A 21,247-nucleotide genomic window follows, 5' to 3' on the forward strand; every position below is an offset into this window, starting at 1 on the left:
CCTCTCAATCCTGATTCAGGGTCTCAAATCAACATGTTGATTTACTCCTTTTGCCTCTACAGACATGAATTGAACTGCCTAGTTCTTCCAGCAATCGACTTTTTTTTGTTAAAGGAGCATTCGTCTACACAAGAAAACATCTGCCTACAGCCCTATCCCAATGTACCATTAAACTAAAATGCTACACTGTAGAAAAGGCATTTAACACATCATGCCTCTGCCACTTTGGTGGTCTCTTCAGTTTTTAATCCAGTGATTCTTTTCCTTTAAATGCTTATGCAAAATTCCCTACTGCAATTCATTTTTGAATCTGCCACTACAATCTGGCAGAGTGGCTGGTGTTGGAGTGCAGAGCATTGGAGTGCACAGGCTTTGGTTCAATAGGCTTGGGTGAGACCAGGCTGAGAATCTAAGTTTCTAGTTTCTTTCCCCCCCACCCCCAACTTTCTTCGTCTATTAGTAAACAGCTAGTGGAGTAAGAATCACTCCAGGGCCAGTGTTATGAACTTTGTGTGAGATGTAGGAACTCTGGCAGATCTCAAATCTCCCTGAAAACTAGATCTGCACCAAGTGTGTCGAACTGCAACTTCTTGGAGACCTTGTTAAGGAACTGCAGCCACAGCCTGATGATCTTCAGTTCGTATGGGAGAATGAAGACGTAATAGATAGGAGCTACAGGGAGGTAGTCACTCCGAAGTTGCAGGAGTTAGGTACTCGGGTGACTGTCAGGAGAGGGAAAGGGAATGGGGCAGCCAGTGCAGAGTACCCCTGTGGCTCAATGATAAGCTCTGGATACCGCTGGGGGCACAGGAGGGTGGGGGGGGGGGGTGGATAGCCTGCTGGGGAAAACCACAGTAACCGGTTCTCCTGCAGGGAGTCTGGTTCTGTGGCTAAAAGTGCAGGAGCAATAGGGAATTCCATAGTTCGAGGAGCAGACAGAAGATTCCAAAGATGTGAAAGAGACCCAGAGGGCATGTTGCCTCCCAGGCGCCAGGGTCAGAAATCACATCCATAGCATTCTAAAAAAGGGGGGAAGGATGACGAGCTGAAAGTTGTGGCACATATTGGTGACAACAATATAGGTCGGAAAAAGGAGTCCTGAAGAGAGACTTTAGGAATTTTGATAGAAAGCTGAAAAGGATTAGCTCCAGCACAGTAATCTCAGGATTGCTGCCTGTGCCATGCACCTGCGAGTGTAAGAACAGGATTATTTGGCAGATGAATGTATGGCTGAGGAATTGTTGTAGGGGGCAGTGTTTCAGATTTTTGGATATTGGGATCTCCTCTGCACAACCTGGACAAAAAGGGTGTCCAAGGGGGATCAATATCCTTACGGGGAGGTTCGCATGAGCTGTTGGGGGGGGGGGGGGTGGTTTTAAAAACTAATTTACCAAGAGAATGGGAGTCAATGGATGGGGCGGTTGATATACAACTAGATGCAGTGTGTAGTGAGACTGTGAGGAAGGACAGGCAATGATTGAGCAAAATTGCAGTCAGTGGGTTGAGTCAAAGTGAAACATGGAAGCAGTCTGTGGAAAAAGGTAGATTTTGTAAAGTAGTTAGAAACTGGCAGGTATGACATCGTGGGCATCACTGAGTCATGGCTGAAAGATCGTAGCTGGGAGCTTAACATCCAAAGATACACATTCTATCAAAAGGGCAGGCAGGTAGGGAGAGGGGATGGGAAGGTGCTCTTAGTAAGAAATCAAATCAAATCCATAGAAAGAGGAAAATGTAGAATCCTTGCAGTTAGAGATAAGAAAATGCAAGGGCAAAAAGGACTCTGATGGGAGGTATGTACAAGCCTCCAAACATAGCCAGAATATGGGATACAAATTCGACAGGAGATTAAAAAAAATGTAAAAGGGCAATGTTATGATTACCATGGAGTATTCCAATGTGCAGGTAAATCAGGAAAATCAGGTTGGTGCTGGATCCCAGGAGAGGGAATTTGTAGAATGCCTGCAAGATATTGAATAAGCTCCAAATATCTGGGTCTCTGTACCTTCCTCCTCATCGGGAGATCACAGTCAGTGCAGATCGGAAATAATGTCTCCTCACTGAGGATCAACACCGGCGCACCTGAAGAATGCATGCTTTTCTTACTGCTCTTCTCTCTCTACACCCACAATTGTGTGGCTAGGCACAGCTCAAAAAACATTTATAAATTTGCCGATGATGCAACTATAAACTCTTCTCAGGCATCCAGCCAGGTACAAGTATCGATTATAATCAATGTTTCAATGACAGATTCCGCCATCTTCATCAGGTACGATGGCAGAGCCTGTCATGGAAAAGTCCTGTACCCGCCTGAAAGCCCAAGACAAGTTTATTTGTCATATATGTTGGAAAAGCACTAGACCCTTTTTGACACAACTGTAGTCAACAGAATTTCAGATGGTGATGAGGTAGTATACAGGAGTGAGATAGATCAGCATTTTCAGGTTCCTGGGGGTCAGCATCTCTGAAGATCAATCTTGGGCCCAACATAATCGAAACAATTACCGTACAAAGGCATTAGGAGTTTGAGGAGACATGGTATGTTACCAAAGAATCTTGCAAATTTCTAAAGATGGGCCACTGCAAAGGATCGGGAAAAAGCTACAGAAAACTGCAAATTCAGCCAGCTCCATCATGAACCTCCCCAGCATCAAGGACATCTTCGAAAGGCAATACCTCATTAAGGATGCCTATCACTCAGGACGTGTCCTCTTCTCATTGCTACCATCAGGGAAGTTCTGCAGGAGCCCGAGAACACACACTCAATGTTTCAGGAACAGATTCTTCCCCACTGCTATCAGATATCTGAATGGACCATGAACCCACGTAAACAACCTCACTATTTTTTAGAGGTGGTTTTTGGGTCTTTTTTCCACTACTTATTTAACTTGATTTCTTTACACATTTCTTAAAATAATTTAGTTATCTTTGATTATGGATTGCAATGTACTGCTGCTGCAAATTAACATTTCACAACATATGCTGTGATATTAAACCTGAATTTGAGATTGCTTTTTAGAGCAGTGTGTGGTTGAGCCCACTAGAGGAAAGGCAATGCTGGATTGGGTGTTGTATAATAAACTAGATTTGATTAGGGAACTTAAGGTGAAGGAACCCTTCGAAGACAGTGATCATAATATGATAGAATTCACACTGCAGTTTGAGAGGGAAAAGCCAAAGTGAAATGCATCAGTGTTAAAGTGGAGTAAGGGAATTAGAGGCGTGGGGGGGACTGGCCAAAGTTGATTGGAAGGGGACAATAGCAAAAAATGATGGCAGAACAGCAATGGCTGGTGTTTCTGGGAGAATTCAGAAGGCACTATATAGATACATCCCACAGATGAAGTATTCAAAAGGGAGGACGATGTAACCATTGCAGACAAGGGAAGTTAAAGACAGCATAAAAGAGGTGAGTGTGGAGAATTGGACCATTGAAGAGTGACACTAGAGAGATAGTAATGGGGGAAAAAGAAATAATGGACGAACTTATTAAGTATTTTGAGTATCAAGTTCGCCGATGGGTCTTATCAGCAAGAACGATGGGTCAGCTTACAGAGAGCAGGTGCAGTGGCTAATGGACTGGTGCAGAGCCAACAACCCATCTCTGAATGTGAACAAAACAAAAGAGATGGTTGTTGACTTCAGGAGGACACTGAGCGACTACTCCCCACTGAACATTGACAGCTCCTCGGTAGAGATTGTTAACAGCACCAAATTTCTTGGTGTTCACCTGGCGGAGAATCTCACCTGGTCCCTCAACACCAGCTCCATTGCAAAGAAAGCCCAGCAGCGTCTCTACTTTCTGTGAAGGCTGAGGGAAGTCCATCTCCCAGACCCCATCCTCATCACATTCTACAGAGGTTGTACTGAGAGCATCCTGAGCAGCTGCATCACTGCCTGGTTCGGAAATTGCACCATCTCGGATCACAAGACCCTGCAGCAGATAGTGAGGTCAGCTGAGAAGATCATTAGGGTCTCTCTTCCCGCCATTACATACATTTACACTACACGCTGCATCCGCAAAGGAAACAGCATTACGAAGGACCCCGTGTACCCCTCATACAATCTCTTCTCCCTCCTGCCATATGGGAAAAGGCATCAAAGCATTTGGGCTCTCACGACCAGACTATGTAACAGTTTCTTCCCCCAAGCCATCAGACTCCTCAATACCCAGAGCCCGGACTGACACCAACTTACCACCCTCTACTGTGCCTATTGTCATGATTATTATTTATTGTAATGCCTGCATTGTTTTGTGCACTTTATGCAGTCCTGGGTAGCCTAGTGTAGTTTTTTTCTGTGTTGTTTTTACGTAGTTCAGTGTAGTTTTTGTACTGTTTCATGTAGCACCATGGTCCTGAAAAATGTTGTCTCATTTTTACTGTGTACTGCACCAGAGGTTATGGTCGAAATGACAATAAAAAGTGACTTGACTTGACCTGACTTTTGCATCAGTCTTCACTGTGAAAGAACTAGCAATATGCCAGAAATTCAAGAGTGTCAGAGTGACAGAAGTAAATGTAGTTGCTACTACTAAGGAGAGGGAGCATGGGAAGCTGAAGGGTTTGAATTCAGCTTGACTACACCCCAGGATCAGAAAGAAGTAATTGGAGATTGTGGAGGCATTAGTAATGATATTTCAAGATTCACTAGATTCTTTAATAGTTCTGGAGGACTGCAAAATTGCAAATGTCATTCCACTCTGTAAAAAGGGAGAGAAACAGAATAAAGGAAATTTAAGTCCACTTAATCTGACTTCACTGGCTTGAGAGATGTTGAAGTCCATCATCAAAAGTGAGGTTTCAGGGTACTTAAGAGGCACGTGATAAAATAGGCCAAAGTCAGCATGGTTTCCTTGAGGAGAAATCAAGTCTAACAGACCTGTTAGAACTCTGAGGAAATACAAACAGGATAGACAAAGGAGAATAGGTGAATATTGTTTACTTCCATTGTTAGAAAGCCTTTGACAAGGCGCCGCACATGATACTCTTTAACAATCTAAGAGTCCGTGGTTTTGCAGGAAATATACTGGCATGGATAGGAGACTGGCTGACTGGCAGGAGGCAAAGAATGGGAATAAAGGGGGCCTTCTCTGTTTGGCAGCCGTGACTAGTGTTCCTACTTCTTTTCACGTTGTAGGTCATGCACTTTTATAGAAGGAATAAAGACAGATTATTTTCTAAACAGACAGAAAATTCAAAAATCAGAGCTGCACAGGGACTTGGGTGTCCTCATGTAGGATTCCCTAAAGGTAAATTTGCAGGTTGAATCAGTGGTAAGGAAGGCAAATGCAATGTTAGCTTTCATTTCAAGAGGACTAGAATATAAAAGCATGGATGTAATACTGAGGCTTTATAAGACATTGGTCAAACCACATTTTGAGTACTGAGAGCAGCTTTGAGCCTCAGGCCTCATATCTAAGAAAACATGTGCTAAACATTGGAGAGAGTCCAGAAGAGGTTCATGAGAATGGTTCTGAGAATGAAAGGTTTAATTTTTGAGTAGTGTTTGATGGCTCTGAGCCTGTACTCGCTGGAGTTTAGTAGATTGAGGGGAGATCTCACTGAAACCTATTGAATATTGGAAGGCCTAGATAGAGTGGATGCAGAGAGGATGTTTCCTATAGTAGGGGAGTCTAGGACCAGAGGGCACAGCCTCAGGGGTTCCCAACATTTTTTATGCCATGAACCAATACCATTAAGCAAGTGGTCCTTGGACCATAGGTTGTGAACTCCTGGAACAGAGGGACATCCATTTAGAACAGAAATGAGTTGGTATTTCTTTAGCCAGAGAGTGGTGAATCTGTGGAATTCATTGTCACAGACAGCTGTGGAAGCCACATCATTGGGCACATTTTAAAGCTGACATTGAAGGGTTCTTGATTAGTCAGGGCATCAAATGCTATAGGGATAAGGAGAACAGGGTAAGGAGGGATAATAAATCAGCCATGATGGAGTGGTGGAGCAGACTTGAAGGGCCGAATAGTCTAATTCTGCTCCTATGTCTTATGGTAACCTTGAGGCAAGGCGCTGCATGCTAGATCACAGCTAATGCGAACTGTGTTTCACATTGATTACTGGCTGTTTTGCCAATTAGACGAAACCTGATTTATCAGATTATCAGCATTTCTACTGTAACATTTTGGCTCATCTATATCTGAAACACTTTATAATTTGACAACATCACCAAGCTTCCCCTTAGGTCCTCAAAAGCAGCTTCCCCAGTCTTTCCTCAGAAATGAAGTCAAGTCACTTTATTGTCATTTCAACCATAACTGCTTGTACAGTACATAGTAAAAATGAGACAACGTTTTTCAGGACCATGGTGTTACATGACACAGTACAAAAACTAGACTGAACTACGTAAAAACAACACAGAGAAAGCTACACTAGACTACAGACCTACACAGGACTGCATAAAGAGCACAAAAACAGTGCAGGCATTACAATAAATAATAAACAGGACAATAGGGCAAGGTGTCAGTCCAGGCTTCAGGTATTGAGGAGTCTGATAGCTTGGGGGAAGAAACTGTTACACAGTCTGGTCGTGAGAGCCCGAATGCTTTGGAGCCTTTTCCCAGACGGCAGGAGGGAGAAGAGATTGTATGAGAGGTGGATGGGGTCCTTTGAGAGGTGCATGGGGTCCTTCATAACGCTGTTTCCTTTGCGGATGTAGCGTGTAGTATAAATGTCCGTGATGGCAGGAAGAGAGACCCCGATGATCTTCTCAGCTGACATTGCTGCTACAATTAGGATATATTGTCTCTGCACTCTCTATAAAGCTTTCAGCCTACCTCAATAATGGAATACAGAAATGGGCAATACTCTTGCTGCAGGCTAACAAATAATTTATAAAGTTTCAGTATCACTTCTTTGTTTCTTGTTATCTCACAAGCTATAAATAAACCCAAGGATCACGTGAGCTTTTGTAATAAGTTTCTCAACACATCTATCCCACTTGGATTTGTATATGTAAATCTCTATGGTCATCCCTGCACCCCCTTGGTCTAAAATGCAGTTTACATTTATCCTGCCATTTTGTCATATGCCATGATTGTCCATTTTGTAAGCCTATTCTGCATGTGGGTTATTATCCTCCAACTTTTCTTTATGCAAGGTTTAACATTCCACGCTGTTTTAGAATAAACTACTGCATAACAATTCAATTACCGGTTATTGGAGTAACAGAGAGTTGAGTTTGCTTTTACTCCTGAAGGGGAATGAGAAACATTATAAATGGAATGGAGTTTAAATATTAGCAACATTGTACAAAGCGAATTGAAGCCAACACACCAATCCTAATCACATTGAAGTATCTCATTGGTTTGGCAAGAACATTTTAGTTCAGGACAGGATTTCTATTTAAGAACTAAGAACTAAGAACATTAAGAACTACCAACATTCAAATATTATTATAGTAGTTTTTGAAATACTATTCAGTGATCCTAAAAACACAAAGTCTTTCCAAAATGTAAGTCTTTTTACTTACAAAGGTGCCCTGCTGCTTCTATTAGAAGGAATCAGATTGATAGAATGCTGATTGCTTAAAGCGATTAGGACAAAGGTCTGGGGGAACAATACCCATTCAGTGGCACCATGTTCTGCCCAAGGTTCAATTTCACTGAATCCTTAGAACTGATCTTTAGAGACCTTGAGACACAGGTGTAGAATTATGCCATTCAGCCCATCGAGTATGCTCAGCCATTCAACCATGGCTGATCTTCAAACCCATTCTCCCCATAACCCCTAACCAATCGAGAACCCAGCAATCACTGCCTCAAATGCATCCAAATTGAGACAGACCTGTGGCATCAAATTCCATAGATTCACCACTCTCTGGCTGAAGAAAATCCCCCTCACCTTAATTCTAAAAAGGGACAACCCTTTCATTCTGAGGCTGTGCTCTCAGATACCAGACTCAGCTACCAATGGAAACATCCTCTCCACACACAGTCTATTCAGGCCTTCCGGTCTCTGAAAAGTTGTAATGAAGTCTCTCCACCCTCCTGCAACACCCTACACATCCTCCTGAACTCCACAGAGTAAAAGTGCAGAGACAAACACCTTCCATTCTGGGATCATCCTTGTGGAACTCTCTCCAAAATCCAGTACAGGTTTCAAGCCACTCGTTAGGGTGCAATTAAATGATCAGACCCAGATAAATCACTTCAAGTTGCCAATTTCCCTTCCCGAACGAGCAACCCCCAACTTCATTTCTAGATGCTACAGTCATGTCAAACAGGCTTATTGATATAAATACAGGAAACATTGGAAATGGGTCAGCTGGAGTGCAGCATCAATGGAAAAGGAAACAGTTACCATTTCAGGCCCCGGATGCTTTGCGAGAACCTGACCAATATTTTGATAAAGATTAAGAAAAGTTCGAATCAGAATCTGGTTTATTATCACTAACATACGTCATGAAGTTTGTTGTTCTGTGGTGGCAACACAGTGCAATATATTAAAATCTACAGGTTGCAACAGGAGGGAGATAAATAAAGTGAAAGAAAGCAAAATAATGAGGTAGCGTTCATGGACAGATCAGAAATCTGGTGATCGAGGGGAAAAAAGCTTCCTCAAGTGTTGGGTGTGCCTCCCTTACCACCTCTCCAGTGAAGAGAAGGAGACATGTCCTGAATAGTGAGGGTCCTTAATGATAGATACTACTTTCTTTAGGCACCACCTTTTGATGATGTCCTCAATGGAGCTGGCTGAGTCTACAACTCTCTACAGCTTTGATCAATCCTGTGTATTGGAGCCTCCAACCTGCCAGAACGCTCTCCATAATACAGCTGTAGAAACTTGCCACGTATCAAATTTCCTTAAACTCCTAATGAAATATAGCCACTGGCATGCCTTCTTTGCGGCTGCATCCATATGCTGGAGCCAGGGTGGATCTTCAGAGTTGTTGACACCCAGGAACTTGAAACTGCTCACCCTTTCCACTGCTGGATCTTCGATGAGAACTGGTGTGTGTTCTCCCGATGTGATTATATTGGGTTCTCGGTCCGCAAAGCTCTGAACTCAGAAGAGTTTAAGTCCTATCTGATGCAGATATTTATGGGTTCCTCACTATAGGGAGGCCATACTATAGCAACCTATTCTTAAGGACTAGCTTACTTCCCTGTTTAGTCTCTGCAGTGAGGTTTAGCTGTCAGTACCCACTGCTTGAGTTGTGGGCCCCCCTCCCTGCCAAGGAGGAGATGCTTCCAGCTAACAAAGTCATTTAAACAGTTTATTTTTGATAATACATGTTTCAACTTAGACAAATAGTTCTTACACATGTTTAACACTCAGAGGATTTCTGATATAGAAAATAGTTCCAAACCACAAAAAATTACAAACTGGAAAGGATTTCCAAACTCAGGTAAAAATTCTTATGAATTTGAAGAACATACCAACAAGTCACCCCATCTTTCTATTATTCTCCTCATCATTCCTAACAATCCCCAAGTTTTTGATATTTATACTGTTTTCTACGAGATGACATGATTTGCATACAATGTTTTCCAGATAACATTGCTGGGACAAAGTAACTCACACAGATGGTTTTAAAAGCTTCTGGTAACAGAGATCTGAAATGTCTACAATTAATGCTGTGAGGCTGACCAGCTGAATACAAAAACATCCCAATGTATAAACACATTTAAAACCGGAGGAACTCAGCAAGCTAGGCAGCATCTACTTTTAAATCTACTCGTCTTTTTTTCCTCCAGTCCTGTCGAAGGGTCTCGGCCCGAAACACGACTGTACTTTCCCCCCTATAGACACTGCCTGGTCTATTGAGTTCCTCCAGCATTTTGTGTGTGCTGCTTGGAGTTCCAGCATCTGCAGATTTTCTCTCGTTTGTAAAGATGTTTAATGTGCTAAGTAACATGACCCCCATCATCTTACATTTGGCTAATGCAGACAAGAACTCTCCTGGCAATTTCATTTTGCAAACCAGTTCTCTGAGCAGCCATCCACCTACTGTGGGCTAGCAGCCTGTGCTTTTAACTTTAACTGAATACTGTTTGTAATTTACTTTTAAAAACTGGAGACTGGTTCTTACTTACAACAAAAAGCTGAGCAAAGAGCATTTGTTTTAAGTTTAACTTTATCAACAACCTGTGCCAGAAATCTGAGGCGAGTAATAAGTCTCTCAGGCCCTGGAAAATGAAATTCCATTGCACCGACTTCCCCTTCTTGAAATCCACAATCAATTCCTTGGTCTCACTGATACTGAATGCAAGACTGTTGTGACACTGCTCAACCAGCTGATTTATTAAGCCTCCTTGTCACCATCTGAGATCCTGCCAACAACAGTTGTGTCACTGGTGAATTAATACATTACATTTTAACTTTGTCTGTAAACATAGAGCTGTACTGACACAATATGCAGCACTTGCCATTAATTTTCAGGGAAAAATAACACTATTCCAGGAACTAGGTTGCCCCTGTATAATGTCTCTTAATATAGGAAAAGCAGCCCATGAAGTGTTCCATTTAGACCAGGGATTGTACTGAGTGGGAGCAAATGGGAAGTGGCTGACTGCAGTGGAATGCTGTACTCTGCCTGCCTGGGACAGTTAGTTCATCTGGCATTGAACATTTAAGTGAGGAATAACAGTTTTGAAAACAAAATCAAAATACCAACATTTCTGAAAAATGAAACAAACAGAAACTAATAGAGTGTCAGGAGGTGAAGTTTCTGAAGCAACTGTCATAATCTCCACAGCAAAATAAAGTTTGCCCCATTTATTTAAATAACACATCATGATTTTATTCCACAGCACAGAAATAGTGAGAGAATGTGCTAAGTTCCACAGTGGAAAACATATAAATTGTATTGTGAAAAACTCCATTAAATATCCTTGGAGCTCAGTACTAAAACAGGACAGAAAAATATCTTAAAAGTATGCAACAAACAAATACAAGGGCAAGCATAAATCAAAAGGAAGAATTTGGAGCTGCAGGCAGTATTCTTCAGCTTCTGCAGAATAAAATAATTTAAGAACTAGCTGTATGGCCCAATAAAAATTCACAGGTTACACCAATAGGTTTCCTGGGACCTCCTCATTCCTACCAGCTGCACAGAGTTTAAGAACAGCAATTCCTATATACTCCCCTAAGATTCCACAAGCAATATGAAGTTGCGAACCAGGATCAGAGTCTGAAATGTGTATGGAATGCTCGAACTTCACAATTAGAAGGCAATCTTCTGGTACAATACATTGCCAAATTAGAGCTAGTCTCGAAGTACTTGTACTATCATTTTCAATTACATTTTGCTTTATGGTGATTACCTGCAGTTGTATCCTCTTCCCCTTCATCTTGGACTTGGGGCAAACCATCCACAACCTTACAGCGCCAAAATAACAAGATTTCATTCTGATCAACAAATGGTGCTTACCTCTACTTTTGGCCCACCTGCTGCAGAAAATAGTCATTTACAGGAACATTCAGTTGTTCTTGGCCAAGCACAATCCTTCCATAAACTACAACTCATCCAAAACTTTGCATCTTGTAGCAAACTTTCACCCTCCACACAACTTCAATAACCATAACATCTTACTGCCACCTTGACAACTCAAGGCCTCATCTTCCAGTCTTCAAACCCTGTTCCCCAACCAAAGCCCTGCTAGTAGAAATATCACCCATACACAGTGAGCTGCACTGGTGAAATGAAAGGATTGAACTCGCACATGATTAACAAACTTGCTAGCAACAACTAAGCAGTTACTTGAGGAAGCAGGTAATGAACTCCACAGTTCTGGTTTATCCAGTCAAAAATGGGAAAATTACAAAAGGTGCCGATACCTGGAAACACAACCATCTTCAGACTGACTAGATGACCTTTGAGCCTTTTACTGCACAGAAACCAACCTATGGCCGATTTGACTCTTCGAAATGCAGCAAATGCACAGCAAAGTACAGGAAAGATTTTGGTTCCTAAAGCCCCCAATCCAAGAGGAGCAGCACTCTAGCACAGCTACAACACCAGGCAATGTGAGAAATTGCTCCATATCCTGTCCTCGAAAAAAGATAAATTTAACCGTTACTGCCTTATGAACCTTCACCCAATCACAGTAATGATAGGAATTGCCAATATGGGCATCAAGCACATCAATCAACTTACTTATCCTGCCCAAGTTCTCTGGGACCACTCTTTAAGGAGTCCAAGTAAAATTAAAGTCAATGAATTCTATCTTGACCCTGAAGAGTTCAAGAAAAGTCGATGTTGATGTTGGAGATGGATCAATCCAACAGAACACTGCTGGAGGATTTTCTCCAGACAATGACTCAGGTCTAATTTTCTGTAGCAGTTTTACTCAAGACCAAAACTGTCATCGCAAGATCAAAAGATGCATCTGTTCAGAGACTGTGGTACTCAACTTCATTCACAGCTTCTTAGATAATGAAGCTCATGTCCAAAGTACAAGATTCAGACAATATTTCAGCCCTGAGTTGTTTAGTAACAAGTTACAGGTGATACATGGTCACAGGTAATGATCTTCTCAAACATTAAACACAATGACATACATTCTGGAGGGGTAGCATTAGATTTGACAACTCTTGTAAACCAGCCACATCATAGCCATGAGACAAGGTCAATGGCAGGGCATTCAATAATTGATGACCCTCATACCCTCAAGTTTCTCTGCAACAGACACCGCACAGATCAGTATTATGATAAGAGTCCTCAACATTCTTTGGATGACCAACACTACACCATCCACAAATGACCAAGCACAAAACATATTGGAAACTGAAATAAAAGAAGAAATTGGAATTAATTTTATTACTGCATTCCTCTTTCACCAAGACTTTATTAAAATGGACCTTGTTCACACTGCCCATTATTCCATTATATGTCTACTTTCTAACCACTCTCATTGCACGAGGAAAGTTTTAGATGGCCTTTGATGCAATAAGGCCACGAAAGTGCACAACATTCACAGATGAGGAGTAACAATACCTTCATCAAACAAATTTGTTAATATACCACTAACATATCCCAGCTTTTCCTCATCATTTGTTTCTGCAATTTCAATACACACTTGACATGGAGGAACTTTCCTGAAGCAACAAAGTGTGCTGGAAGACCTCAGCGGGTCAACCCATAACGTCAATTTCATACCTCCCACAGATGCTGCCTGACCTGCTAAGCTGCTCCAGCACATTGCTGATTCCAGCATCTGCAGTCCCTCTCATCTCCAACAGCTTTGCTGGCTGTATTGTTCAAATCTGGATACCAAAGATTTTGGCCCATGCAGAGTCGAAAACTGCAGCCAATGGATATCAGGGAACAGTGATTTCAAACATTTTTGCCAGATTCATTTAGGCACCACTTGAACTCATTTTCAATTTTAACCTGCTTGGACAAACAACTAGGGAGAATACCTGCTGAAAATTGGTAGAGTTCTTTAAAGTGCAGATTATCATCAGGCCCAGATGTAACATCCAGGGATCTGCACAGGTCCAACTGAACAGAAAGTAAAAGATTAAAAGGGCAAGTCTTCAGTCCAATGGGCTAATATGCTTAAGTTTTCACTAGTTAGGAACCCTCCTCCTCCTACCGCACATTTACAGGGCTTTTCCCAGAGACTTCCCCAAATGTCAGGGCTTGGTCTGACTCCAACCTGCAAAAACTTGCTCCAGTGAGATGGCAGGCATTACCCATATGGTTTAAAGAAGGGAAAAGACAAATACTGAGTAACAATTTTCCAGGCTTCAAGCTGCTGAGATCAAAAATGGTTATCCACTCCATGCCACCCTCTTCATCCATTCCTGTGCTGCTGTTATGACAATCCCAGGGCCTGACTGCATACAAGCGACAAGAGCAGATAATAGCAAGCCTTGCTTATTGCAGCTGTTGAGGGTTTTTCCGAATGTTACTGAATTCCCTTAAAGACTTGAGAATGGAATAGAACAGTAAGCTCAATTTTAAATTAAATTATTTGAAATATGTGAATCTTCTCTATTACAATCCAATGGGCTGATTGATCAGTTGCAGGTTGAACACCCAGCAGAAACCAAGAGCAGATTTCACACAGTAAACTGGAGTGCTGAGAGCAATGCAGATGCTGGAAATCTGAACTAAAGACTGAAAATTCTCAAGTGAGGCGGCATCTGCAGAGTGATATAAAACTGTCACTTCAGGTTGAAAATCATCAGAACCAGAACTTAGAAATCAGTTCAATTTCTAATTTTTGAAACTAACATGTTTTTCTCAGTCGTGAAAAAGGGTGATCAAACTGAAATATGACTCTTTCCACAAGTACTGCCTGATATGCAGAGTACGTATAGATTTTCCCACTCCGATTCTTCAGGATCAATGCTGGGGAACCTCAGTAGGCTCCAGGTCTGCATTTGGCTGAGTGGAAAGACCAGCAGTACAGCGAGGTCCACTATGGCAGAGCTTGACAAGCAAGCTTGTAACAGGAGTCCAAAAGTTTACTGGCACTTTAAGTGACAGCAGTCTAGTCTAGAACCATGGGGTCTGCAAGCAAAAACTGGGAAACGTAGATGGGGTTATTACTGACAAATCAAAACTAAATGCAGATGGAGAAGGTCCCAATAACTGTTTTCACATCTTCACCACCAGTTAATATGAAAATTACAAAGGAATGTGTTAATTCATCCACAACCCAGTCAGATTTCAAAGCAGTAGTATCCGATTTAGATCTCGACCCATCAGGATATATCTTAGGTTAATTAATGCACATTATCACCCTTCTGGAAAGCTTTGGATGAATTCAGTTCTCAGTGAAACTTGAAACAAGTCAGACTGATGTGTTTCCGAAAAGGAGCCTCATGCTCTGTAGTGTGGTCTTGTGTTTGCTAACTCATTATAAATCTAAAATAGGATGCAGCTGCCAATGTGTGCAGCAGTGTCATAACATGGAGACAGATCACACTAATCTGCAATGCAGGGAACGTTAGCAGAAAGTTCCGAACAGGAGTCGTTGAGAGACTGCAGATGTTGGAATACGGAGCAACAATCTGCTGGTCGACCACAACACGTCACGCAGAATCAGTGGGTGGAAAGGAATCAAAACCTTGCACCAGAATGTACAAAATGGAAGATGCTTTCACTGTAGAATCAATAAAATTCAAATGATAATTTGGCCCTTTAAGGATTACATGGAAAAACAAAATAGAATTATATCTTCGTTAAGTAAAAATTAAATGCAAGGAAACATTTCTCATCTAAGTCTCTTAATACTTAACTGGCTGTACTTGTTAAAAGTCTCATACTTCCATGGACCTTTACCCTCAATTTATAGGCACACACAACTTACCATAAAATTGACCTCAATTAAGTGATTTCAAGTTGAACAGTTGTTGTCATTTCCTGCGGCAACACTTTTATTAATGCTACTATGATGCAAACCAGGAGCATGAGCAGGCCATTCAGCCCTCCTGAACATGTGCTTGAATTCAACAAATTCATGGTTGATCAGATTGTAACCTCAAATCTGCATCTCCACTACAAATCTCCCCAGCATTTTGTACCCCCTTTGGAGGAATTTTCAATGATTCGCAAAAAAACAGGGAAAATGCACATCATCCGTCTTAAATTGGCAACCTCTTCTTCTTAAGTAGGGTACATTCTCCCTCATTGTCACTTGAATTATTTTACATCCTCTATGAACTATATGAATGAGTTATACATCAAATCAGAGTCAGAATTGATATCATTAGCATATGTCATTAAATTTGTTGTCTTACGACAGCACTAGACTGCAATACATAATTTAAAAATTACAAGTATATATAGAAAAAGAAAATTAAATATGTACTGCAAAAAGGAAAAAAAATACTGAGGTACTGTCCATGAAGGGAAGAAGCTGCCCCTGAATTACCGAGTGTGTGTCTTCAGTTTCCTGTACCTCCTTCTCGATAGTAATAATAAGAGGGCATGTCCTTCCTGGGTGATGGGAGTCCTTAATGGTGGGTGCTGATTTTTGAGGCATTACCTTTTGAACACATCCTTGATGCTCAGGAGTCTAGTGCCCACAATGGAGCTGGCAAAGTTTACAACATCCTGTGGCCGTTTCCCGATCCTACACAGAGGCCCCTCCATACCAGATGGTAATGTAATGAGCTAGAATGCTCTCCACTGTACATCTGTGGAAATTTGCGAGTGTCTTTGGTGACATTTCAATTCTCCTCAAACTCCTAATGCAATATAGCCACTGCTGTGCCTTCTTTGCAATTGCATCAACATGTTGGGCCCAAGATCGATCCTCAGTGATTCTACCAGACAGAGAATTGAAACTACTCACCCTTTACACTGTTTCTTTGACTTCCCCTTCCTGAATCCACAATCAATTCCATGGTCTTACTGATGTTGAGTGCAAGGCCGTCACTGTGACACCACTCAACCAGCTGGGACTATCTTGCTCCTATACACCTCCTCATCACCAAATGAAATTCTGCCAACAATAGTTGTGTCATCAGCAAACTTATAGATGGCAAGAACTGTGTCTGATCACACAATGATGGAACGCTGACCAATATAATATAAAATAGAGCTTCAGGTTATAGTATGTGTTTGAAAACAGAAGCAGTATATCCTAGAAGCAAAGGCAGTCAGCTTGGTCTCCACAAAGAAGGTGCAGCTACACATATCCATTGGTGAAAGGAGAGGCGAGGTACACATCTTGCACTGTTCAAGGTGGTGATGAACTGCAGTCTCCATTGAAATCATGGCTCAGATATGGTTGGGTTTTTTTTGGGGTGCATGGGGTTTTTTTTGGGTGCATAGTGATGGTTTAGGGGACACAACAGGGAGTTACTGGTCAAGTTAGGGTTTAGGGTCAGTTATAGGGAAGCTAGAAGTCAGGCCAGCCTCCAGGTGGTGTGTTCCATGGGTCGAAGGCCAGCAATCCTGATCGACAGATGTCAGGCTGGCAAGCACTGGATGAAGAAGAGTGAGAATGAGGACTGGTGAATCTCCAGGTCAGCATATCCAGGGACTGGATGTCCATGTGGGCAGAAAGCATGAGTACCAATGACCTCCTAGATTGGTGAGCTGGCAAGCCTGGACTTCGGGGTCCTTCATTGGTGAAGTACTGGGATTGATACCAGAGACTGAAGTCAGCAAGTCGAAATATCAAAGCCAGGAGTCCACAGAGGAAGTCAGAGTCATCCTGTTCTGGGGTTGGAGGCACGTGTGTGAGTGGGAGGCGGGAAAAGGGGCTTGTTCTGCTGTTGCTGCTTGGGTTGTTCTGCTAAACACTGTGAGCATGCTCTGTACGTGCTGGAATGCGAGGCAACACTTGCACATCCTTAGGTTGTGTTGTCTGTTAACACAAACATATTTTTCTGTATGTTTTGATGTCCATGCGATAAATAAATAAATGAATCTGAACCATCGGTCTCAAAATCATAACAGATGTACCATTGGAGCCAGTACATAGCTCCAGGCAAAATCAGAATCAGGTTTAATATTACTGGTATATGTCATGAATTTTGTTGTTATGCAGCAACACCTTGCAATATACAATTAAAACTGTAAAGATATATACAAAAATTAAGACATACTATTAATATTAAACTAGCTTTTGATTTTAGCCAGTATTATATATTATTATACATTTTACAGGAGAATATCAGGGTAGCAGAGCTTCACCTGAAGCTTAATAGAAGTTGAATGATGCAACAAGACAATGATTTGAAATACAAGAATAAATCAGCAATAGAATAGTTTAAAAAGAAGAATATCTGTGTATTGTAATGGCCAGATCAGAGTCCAGACCTTAACCCAATTGAGAAGACATAGCGTGACGTGAGAAGGGCTGCCCATGCAAGTACTGACAAACTGAAATAGTCTGTATGGAGAAATGGTCTAAAATTTCTAGTCATCATTATGCAAGTCTGATCAGCAGCTACAGGAAACATTTGGTGGAGGTTATTGATGCTAAAGGAGATTCTACCAGTTATTACATACAAGGGTTCACAAACTTTTTCTAGCCTGGACTGTGAATGATTAAACAATGTGTTCAATAAAGACATAAAAAGTACAACTGTTTGTGTGTTATTAGTTTAGGCACATTGTGTTCATCTATTATTATGACTTAGGTGAAGATCAGTCCACATTTTATGAGTAGTTAACGCAGAAAACCTGGAAATTTCTAAGTGTTCATAACTTTTTCTTGCAATTGTATATACAAAAAGAGAGGGGAGAAAGTATGAGGTAGTGTTCATGGGTTCAATACCCATTCAGAAATCTGATGGGAGAGAAGAAGCTATTCCTGAATCATTGTGCGCGCCTTCAGGCTCCTGTAGGTTAGCGCTCACGATGCAGCTGAATGATTTCAAATTTTCTGTAGCTTATTTTGATCTTGCGCATGCACCCCACCCACGGCCAGCATACCAGATGGTGATGCAACCGGTTAGAATGCTCTCCATGGTACACTTATAGAAATTTCAGAGTCGTATCAATCACCTAACGAAATATAGCTGCCGTCAGGCCTTCTTTGTAACTGTACCGATATGTTGGGCGCAGGATAGATCCTCAGAGAACTTGAAATTGCTCACCATTTTTGCTTCTGATCCCTCTGTGAAGACTAGCATATGTTCCCTCATCTTACCCCTTCTGATGTTCACAATCAATTCTTTGGTCTTACTGACACTAAGTAGCATTTGACTGCAAATTGCCTTCTGTACGAAACATTGGCCCCATTAAGTGGAATTCAAATGACCATCAATTACTGGAAGATCAACAGCAGTACAGTTGGTAGATTACATCCTTTTATGCCTGAGTGAGGCAAAACAGAGATCTGCAGTGGTCCATTCCACAGCTTGGGATAGAAACCTCATTATTCTGACCAGAGAACTGTTTTAATAAACACATGTCTTTATCACAAACTAATTTTTTTTAAAAAACAATTTAATAACAAAGTTAAGGCCTGGAACACATAAATAATTCTATGAATCAACATTTGTTTCAACCCCAAAGGGATGATCAATTATCTTGAAACACAGACAACTGGTAATTGATATGAGAACCTTGGTTTCAAACATTTTAGAGTTCACTCAGAAGTGGAAAAAAAACACAATCTTGATTCCAGTAGATGCAAATGAAATGCTCCCCAAGTGTTTCCTCCTATTAGGTTCTGGTCTCTAGAAAGACACCAGAGGCAAACAGGAGACACTTGGGGAGCAGCTTTTTTATATATAACTTTATGTTGCCAATTGAAGTAACTATTATTTTCAAAGCTGTTGAAGATAGGGTGGAGCGTAATAGATCCAAGTCAAGAATCGACATTAAATTCCAAAAGCTGAATAGGAAACCAATTGCAGAGTTTTCATGGCTCAAATACCTTAGAAAAGCTATCCCACAAATCCTCAATTTCTGGACAGGACGAGTCAGAGATGCAAGTCTGGATGGCAACTGAGTGCAGGATTTTTCTTCTCGTTTTCATTCCCAGTTGTCTGACACGAGTGGAAATATTTGCAGTCACCTTTGAACACAAGTTGCTCAATAGGACTAGTGCTCTTATTACAGAAGCCAAGAACATTGCCAGAGGTTTGAAGCCAATATAAGCACCACCTTTTAAAGCATTAGCAAAAAGCACTTGGATTAACTTGAGGTATTCAGTCTGCGATCTGCTGAGCAGTGAGCAAAATAAAACTGAGAAATCCTAGAATCACGCAACTGTCAGAACAATTCAATTGATATTGATACCTTCTGCACAATTCCAAACAGTTTTAAATTTAAAATATCCGTTACCCCTATGAAACACATTCTAATAACTATTAGAAGCTGTTTTTTTTTAAAAAAACAGATCTTATTTCTGTTTTGACCAATACAGCCAAGTTTAAAAGGATTTGTGCATTGTATTCATCTCTATGGCCCTTGAGCTTCCATGCTAAAAACACTGGGCCCATTCATTTATTGAAACCGATTTGCTGTTGGGACTCTTCCCACACACTTAAAAGCTAATTTACACATGAACAGCGTCTCAGCTATAAATCTTAGTCTCCCTCATCCAAAATGCTATCACTAAACAAAAATGGCATCTATGACACACAAATACTGACGTGAAAAGGAAAAGGATCGCCTCCAGAAATTTGGCTTTGGAAGCCACACTGGAAGAACAAAAATAACACTGTGAAGCTCAACTTGCAAAGAGGTGACTAAACAAATCTCAGAAGATCCCAACATTACATCCAAAGATGAAGTATACAAACAACTTACTGAAATAGAACTAGAATTGTAATCATAAACAGGAATTCACCAGGTACAAATCTTTTCCTACTAGCTCCAAACACAAGAAAATCTGCAGATGCTGGAAATTGAAAGCAATATATATATACACACACACACACACACACACACACACACCCAACCCAACCTGGAGGAACACAGCAGGCCAGGAAGCATCTATGGAAAGGAATAAATAGTCAACATTTCAGGCCAAGACCTTTTGTCAAGTGCCGATGAAGGATCTAGGCCCAAAACATCGGCTGTTTATTCTTTTCCATAGATGCCGCCTGGCCTGCTGAGTTGCAACTGCAGTTCATATGTGTTGCTTTCCTACTTGCTAACCACTAAACCTCAGATGGTCAAGTACTTCTCACAGTTGAACACAAGAGACTGCAGATGCTGGAATCCAGAGCAACTCAAAATACTGGAGGAATTTAGTGGGTCAGGCCAACATCTATGAGCCAACAAGTTTCTTCAGTGTTTGGTGTCTTACGATCTCTCTTGACTACACATTCACCCGTGTGCATCTGTTGAACAAAGCCAGACCAGTCTTACAGAAAGGTGCAGACAATTCAGTGAAACCTTCAAACAACACTTGCTTGTGCACTTTCTACCAAACTGTCTTGTGCACACTTGCACTCACACCTTTGCCAAATGGTGGCAGCAGTTAGGATGCAAATGGCCTACTCATTCTTGGGGATATACCGTGATTAAATAAGAGTATGCACATCTTGTAACTCATTGTCACCTATCCTAATGTCACTGAAAAAAGAAAAAGACTAGATTTGCACAAAATATTAAACAAAATATGCCAGAAATACTCAGGGTCAGGTGGCATCTGAGCAGAGAGGGGAAAGTGTTAACTTTTGAGGACAATGATCCTTCTTCAGTCCTAACAATTAACTATGGATAGGAAAATAAAGGCAAAACCTCCCTAGTGTAACACATTAAATCTTGTCAACCATTGGGACAAAACACAATGAATGAAACAATTTAAGCTTTGACAGAGAAATCAGAAAAACTTGCACTTTATTTTACCTCCTTGTTG

At 41.3% G+C, this 21,247-nt stretch overlaps 1 protein-coding gene across 5 annotated transcripts in view; it reads right to left on the reverse strand.

Annotated features, from left to right (window-relative positions):
* rhbdf1a (rhomboid 5 homolog 1a (Drosophila)) overlaps positions 1-21,247 on the reverse strand; it is a 363,587-nt gene that overhangs the window by 218,090 nt on the left and 124,250 nt on the right. The window contains exon 1 of one of the 5 annotated variants that reach the window (XM_073060799.1): positions 10,107-10,253. The exons of the other annotated variants lie outside the window; for them this stretch is intronic. The gene's annotated coding sequence lies outside the window, so the exon portion shown is untranslated. Of the gene's footprint in view, positions 1-10,106; positions 10,254-21,247 lie in introns of those variants that run through there. 5 annotated transcript variants of the gene reach the window in all.

This window comes from Hemitrygon akajei, chromosome 11 (assembly GCF_048418815.1).
Source record: "Hemitrygon akajei chromosome 11, sHemAka1.3, whole genome shotgun sequence".
Taxonomy (NCBI): Eukaryota; Metazoa; Chordata; class Chondrichthyes; order Myliobatiformes; family Dasyatidae; genus Hemitrygon; species Hemitrygon akajei.